This window comes from Lucilia cuprina, chromosome 5 (genome assembly GCF_022045245.1).
Source record: "Lucilia cuprina isolate Lc7/37 chromosome 5, ASM2204524v1, whole genome shotgun sequence".
Classification (NCBI taxonomy): domain Eukaryota; kingdom Metazoa; phylum Arthropoda; class Insecta; order Diptera; family Calliphoridae; genus Lucilia; species Lucilia cuprina.
The window spans coordinates 65564544-65571411 of NC_060953.1; positions in this window are offsets into that span (position 1 = coordinate 65564544).

A 6868-nucleotide genomic window follows, 5' to 3' on the forward strand; every position below is an offset into this window, starting at 1 on the left:
GAAAAAAATATCCAAGTGTATTTATTTTCTTAAGAGTCATCGATACTTTAGAAATAATATTATGTATATGATTTTCAAATGATAACTGATCATCAAGATGAAAACCCACCCAAAATATCAATTTTTAGTATGAAATAAAAGTGATAACAGATTTCGATTGTTTTTGCTGTATCTCTTATAGTTTTCGAGAAAAACGGACTTTTATGTTTTTACCCAAAATATCGATTTTTAGTGTGAAATAAAAGTGATCACAAATTTCATTTGTTTTTGGTGTATCTCTTATAGTTTTCGAGAAAAACGGACGTTTATGATTTAATCCAAAATATCAATTTTTAGTATGAAATAAAAGTGATCACAGATTTCACTTGTTTTTGGTGTATCTCTTATAGTTTTCGAGAAAAACGGACGTTTATGATTTAATCCAAAATATCGATTTTTAGTATGAAATAAAATGATCACAGATTTCACTTGTTTTTGCTGTATCTCTTATAGTTTTCAAGAAAAACGGACTTTTATGTTTTCACCCAAAATATCGATTTTTAGTATGAAATAAAAGTGATCACAGATTTCACTTGTTTTTGCTGTATCTTTTATAGTTTTCGAGAAAAACGGACATTTATGATTTAACCCAAAATATCAATATCTCTTATAGTTGTCGAGGAAAACGGACTTTTATGTTTCACCCAAAATATCGATTTTTAGTAAGAAATAAAAGTGATCACAGATTTCACTTGTTTTTGCTGTATCTCTTATAGTTTTCGAGAAAAACAGACTTTTCACACAAAATATCGATTTTTAGTAAGAAATAAAAGTGATGACAGATTTCGATTGTTTTTGCTGTATCTCTTATAGTTTTCGAGAAAAATGGACTTTTATGTTTTCACCCAAAATATCGATTCTTAGTATGAAATAAAAGTGATCACAGATTTCACTTGTTTTTGGTGTATCTCTTATAGTTTTCGAGAAAAACGGACTTTTATGTTTTCACTAAAAATATCGATTTTTGATCACAGATTTCACTGTTTGTTTTACGGGTTAACAGGTTGGGATGTGCGAAGATGAATCAGTCAGTCCGCCAGTAACGGTTCCCATTCTTTTACATATGCAAATAAAAAATTTCACTTAAAGCGTAAACACATTATTAACTACCACCCTATTTCATCAAAGATTTAATAATTATGTGCCAGCGTACATACTTTCATATATGTGTATGTATTTAGATGAAACGAAAAGTATTTCAACATCATAAATAGTTGTAATGTAATTACTTAACTTTTTACTACTTGTACTTTAAATTACAAATAATGCATTAAGTTTGTCAAAGTAAAGAATATAAAGAGAGTCGTAGGTATTATTAAAACAATTTTAAAAGAGCAAATTTAAAGATTTATAATCTCATCAACAATAACTTTGTATATTAAATAGAACATGAAGATAATAATTGTTAAGTTTTAAAAATAAAACAAAGCAATTTATTAAGAAATATCTCTTTAGATATAAAATTTTTTATTCATAGCTTTTGAAAATGCTAACCAAAAACGTCTTGTTTATTTATTCAATTTAAATCATAGAATGACAATTGTAATATTTATATGTCATATAAATCTGTTGGTCCAGAAAGTGTATTCTTGTACAATATTGCTCATATTTCCGTACATGTGGTCTAAATTAAATAATATTTTGTGGTGTCTCACGTCCACAATATTTGTTGTAAAAGAAAAACATTGTTTTAAACTTAATCCTTTTCTTTTTCGCTACTTCGTACAATGTCAAACAAACCAACAAAAAACTTGCAACTAACGAAAAAACAAATCAACAAACAATGGCAGGACATACATACATATGTATATAAGTATGAACAAATATGTCTGCACATTAGGGTGCTAATATGGAAAAGGATTTAAAAGTACTGTAGACTTTAGCTTGTAAAATAACAATAAAATATTGGAAGAAGGTTAATTAATTAAGCAGGGAATATTAAAAATTCATTTATAATTGGAGGCATTTTACAAAAAATATGTTGTAGTTTTATAAAGGAAACTGGTCTAATATAGAAATTGTACAAGTGCATACAGAAGTGTTTGCGTATCTTATATCACATGCACTTTTCAAAAGAAATAAATAAAACAAAGAATATAGCATCAGCTTTAACCAAATATATTTTACTCTATAAAAAACTTGAGGGGATGATTATGTTTCTATTCTGTAATTAATACTCTCAAATTTAGAGTTTAAATAGCGTAAAAGCTATTTATAGTTATAAAAAAGAACTAACTTAAATTAGAGTTTGAATATTAAGGTTTATATACATTCATAAATTTGTTCATAAATCGTTGTTACATGAGAAAGGATTTATTTTTCTGATCTGCTGTAGAATATTTTTAAACACGAACGCATAAAACAAATATCTTCATGCAAAAATCTAAGAGTAAGTAACCCAGCAAACAATATAGGCAACATAGACTAAACTAAAATTTAGACTAGACTATAGGCTAGTTTATGGACTAGACTGAAGACAAGACTATATACTAGACAACATAATATACTGTAGACTGGACTGTAGACAACACTATAAACTACAAAATTATAGTCTATAGTCTAGTCTATAGTCTAGTCTATAGTCTAGTCTATAGTCTAGTCTATAGTCTAGTCTATAGTCTAGTCTATAGTCTAGTCTATAGTCTAGTCTATAGTCTAGTCTATAGTCTAGTCTATAGTCTAGTCTATTGTCTAGTCTATAGTCTAGTCTATAGTCTAGTCTATAGTCTAGTCTATAGTCTAGTCTATAGTCTAGTCTATAGTCTAGTCTATGGTTCTGGCAATGAAGTCTACTTTATAGAAGTCTATATATATTTTAGCATTTAAAAGTTCATAGAAGGTTTTTACTTCAAATGTAGCAAAAGTAGCTTTACGTTGAATTTTTGCACAAAACATTTTAAAACGTAAATAAAATGTTGAAATTTTATATAGACTTTTCCAATGAATATGTTAAACTAAACATATTTGCTTTTCATAAACAAATACGAGTTTTTGCAGAAACAAATATTTTTATTACAAATAATCTTCAGACTAAAAAATAATTCTTTTTAATAAAAGCGTAGAAGTTTAAAATACTGTCATTTTAAATCTCTAGACGATTTTGTTAAGCTTTAAAAATCGTTCGCTTCATACACAAAAGGAATTTGTCTCTTTGTTTTAAATATTTTAAAATATAAATAACAAATTTAAGTTTTCTTGACAAAAATACTCTGCCAATAAATTCTCTTCTGCTTATTATTTTATATTTTATTTCATCTTTCTACTAAAAGATATAACAACTACATCCTTTAAAAGTTTTAACAGGACACAGATGATTTATTCCTTTTTAAACATAGAAAATCCAAACATTTATTTTTTCTACTTATTTCTCATGTTTATCCTTTAAAAATTTTTTAGCCATGAAATATCCATGCCATGCCAAAAAAAAATTAAAAAAGCCAATCACAGTTTATTGATCTCCCTTAACTCGAAGGTATTATGATTCAATTAAAGTGTCAACAATGTTTAGTCATGAATATCTGCCATGTAATATTGCAAATCTTTTTCGTTTACCGATTTGACAGCTGATAAAAGTGGAAGTATACACAAGTGATTTTCACTTTTTAGCATTAAGATTTTGAAATTGTTATAGCGCTTATATACGAATTAAAATAGACTTTAAACGTGTATTAATGGGTTTTAAATCGTATTTATATTAAAATTGCTTGGTCAATTACAGTGTTAATCCATAAAGGAAGTTAGTTAGCATTCTAATTGTATTAGTGGTAGAGGTAAATATGTAATTTTATCTGTATCTTTATTGCATGTTTAGATGTAAAGCTTAAACAGACATACATACATTTTCAACTTATTAAAAGCACTTAACGAACATATCCATTGACAAATTAACCAAAAATATTTGTTAAATTCCCCGGAGGCAATAATACAATTTACAAATAAATACATACATGCAAAGTATTCAAGCGTATATATGTACATATGTATATGTATAGGGATATGTTAACATAAGACGAAACAAACCTCGAACATAAGTACACACTTTATACGTAAATGTAACTTTATCCCTTCCAATCCCACTGCTCTGACACTCATCCATTTGTACATTCATACATATGTATGTATGTTTCTCTGAGTGTGTGTGTATTTTAAGTGGATACACATTCACTCATTCATTCAATTTCAATCCAGTTTAGTTAAGTTATAAAGGTATTAAATCCCACAAGTGTTACATGCCACAAATAGCTTAACACCAGTAATACGTCGCTCCCAAACAAATAAACATACATTCACACAACGTAACATATAGTCATCTAAAATGCAAAAAGGCTTTACAACAAATTCTTTAATAATTCTGTACAATGTGTTAAAATTCTGTTAGTATAACAATGAATTTAATAAACACGATTAAAAGATTTGTCAGTGTTTTGTTTATTTTTAATTACATTTGCGTTTAACACTTCAGTTTCCTTAATTCATTGTTAAATTTATTATAAACGATAAAATCATTTAGATCTTTTAGCACTTTAGTTAACGATATGATGTATATGTGGACAAGTAAAAAGGCATACGGGCTTAAAAGCATGTTTGGAATTTGTTTACGAAATTTTTAAATTAATTTATTTATTTAAGTATAAAATTAACAAGTTTATTTATTCGCAAAACTAAAACAGCTTTTTAGAAATCAATACATTTATATATTTACATAAGATATACAGAGGTTGATCCTTTAACTAGACTCATTACTTTTTGCATGCCATCAATATTTACTATTTTTTTTATTAATCATTTGTTTAGATCGGATATAATAAAGACTTTAGTTTAGTCAAATTATGTTAATATCTAGACTGGACTATAGTCTAGTAAATAGACTAGATTATAGTCTAGACTATAGTCTAGACTATATTCTAGTCGAGTCTAGTTTATAGTCTTGTCTATAGTCTAGTCTATTGTCTAGTCAATAGTCTAGTCTATAGTCTAGTCTATAGTCTAGTCTATAGTCTAGTCTATAGTCTAGTCTATAGTCTAGTCTATAGTCTAGTCTATAGTCTAGTTTATAGTCTAGTCTATCGTCTAGTCTATAGTCTAGTCTATAGCCTAGTCTATAGTCTAGTCTATAGTCTAGTCTATAGTCTAGTCTATAGTCTAGTCTATAGTCTAGTCTATAGTCTAGTCTATGGTCAAGTCTAGTGTTTAGTCTAATCCTTAGTCCTGCCTTTAGTTAATTATTTAGCCTAGTGTATTGTATAAACTACAGTCTTGTCTGTAATCTAGTCAATAATCTGTAATCGTTTTCCCTTATTATCAAAAATTCTTAATTAAATCATTGAAAATCAGAATAAACCTAAAATAAGCAATTAATATAAGTATGATTAATAAATTTTTCATATACATATAGTTACAGTTTTAGTTTTTGCAAAACCTTGTAAAATTTGCTCTCAGCAAATACACTTTTATTTTTGTTATTATATTTAAGATATTGTTTATTTTGACTATGTTTTTCTAAGTATTCAATGTAACCATTTAACTCCATAATACAATAAGGTTTAAGTGTAATTATCCATATTATTCTTTATATGCGATAAACATAATAATAAACTTCTATTCCATATCTGTATAAATAATCACATTAAAGTAAATATACATTTCTCTACTAAATAAATACATTGTAATAATCTCAATGATCGATTTAAAGTAAATATTTTACATTACACTTTAAGTTTTCCACATAACTATTTGGTACTATATGAAAACCCATTCATTATGTAATTGTATATGTATGTATGTGTTTAAATATTTTATAAATATCTATACATGCATATATATATGTATGTATGTTCACATAGGTGCATACAACATATATTCTATTGCAAACGAATAGAAATATACGAATAGGTGTATCTATTTAGTAGCTGGAGTAACTTGTTTACGTATATTATCTAGATATATTAACATATTGTTATTGTTGGACCTTATGTTGCCACAAAATGTGTCAGAATTTTTAAATATGAAAATCCTTCATCATTTATTCAGAAACCCAACATTCATAAACACTCACACAAAAGCAACAAACTTCTTTTGTAGGTACAACTTAAATCGTATGTTGAGGGAATTTGTATTAAATTACATACATAAATACATATATACAAACATACATATATAGACAAATAAAAGAAAGCAAAAATAAAATAAAAGAAAAATTTTTTATTTCTATATTTGAATGTTAACCAACATACATATATATATTTAAGCTGTGGGTGGAGGTGGATGTGTGTGTTTCTGTTTGTATGTATATAATAAAGGTCATTTGTTTTTCTTGTCATAGTTATTATTGTTGTTGTTGCTGTACTTGTTTTTGTTGTTGTTACTGTACCCACATCAGAAGAGCCTAAAATGTGGTTATTATACTACTACTACAACAAAAGGATTATTGCATCAAAATGTATTTAACACAAAAATATGTGAAAACCATAAACATTTCGAGAAGATTTGAGGGGATTTAACACCCAAAGAATTTCTACACAAAAAAGGGTCTTCTCCATGTATAATAGTAAATATATGCATGTATGTAAACTATATATGTATAAACGTTTGTTTATTTCGACATATATGTTTGTTAAGCAACAATCTACATACAATTTGAGTTGTTGTTTTTTAAATGTGTATATAAATGTAGAAAAAGCAATAAAGACAGCAAGCAAATTCAAGAAAGCAATCATTTTCTAAATTTTATTTTACTTTTATCGTCATGTTTTTTTGTTACTCTTTTTATACATGTAAATACACTGAGAAAAATTACAAATTACCAATTTTATTTCATGTCTGTTTCCAA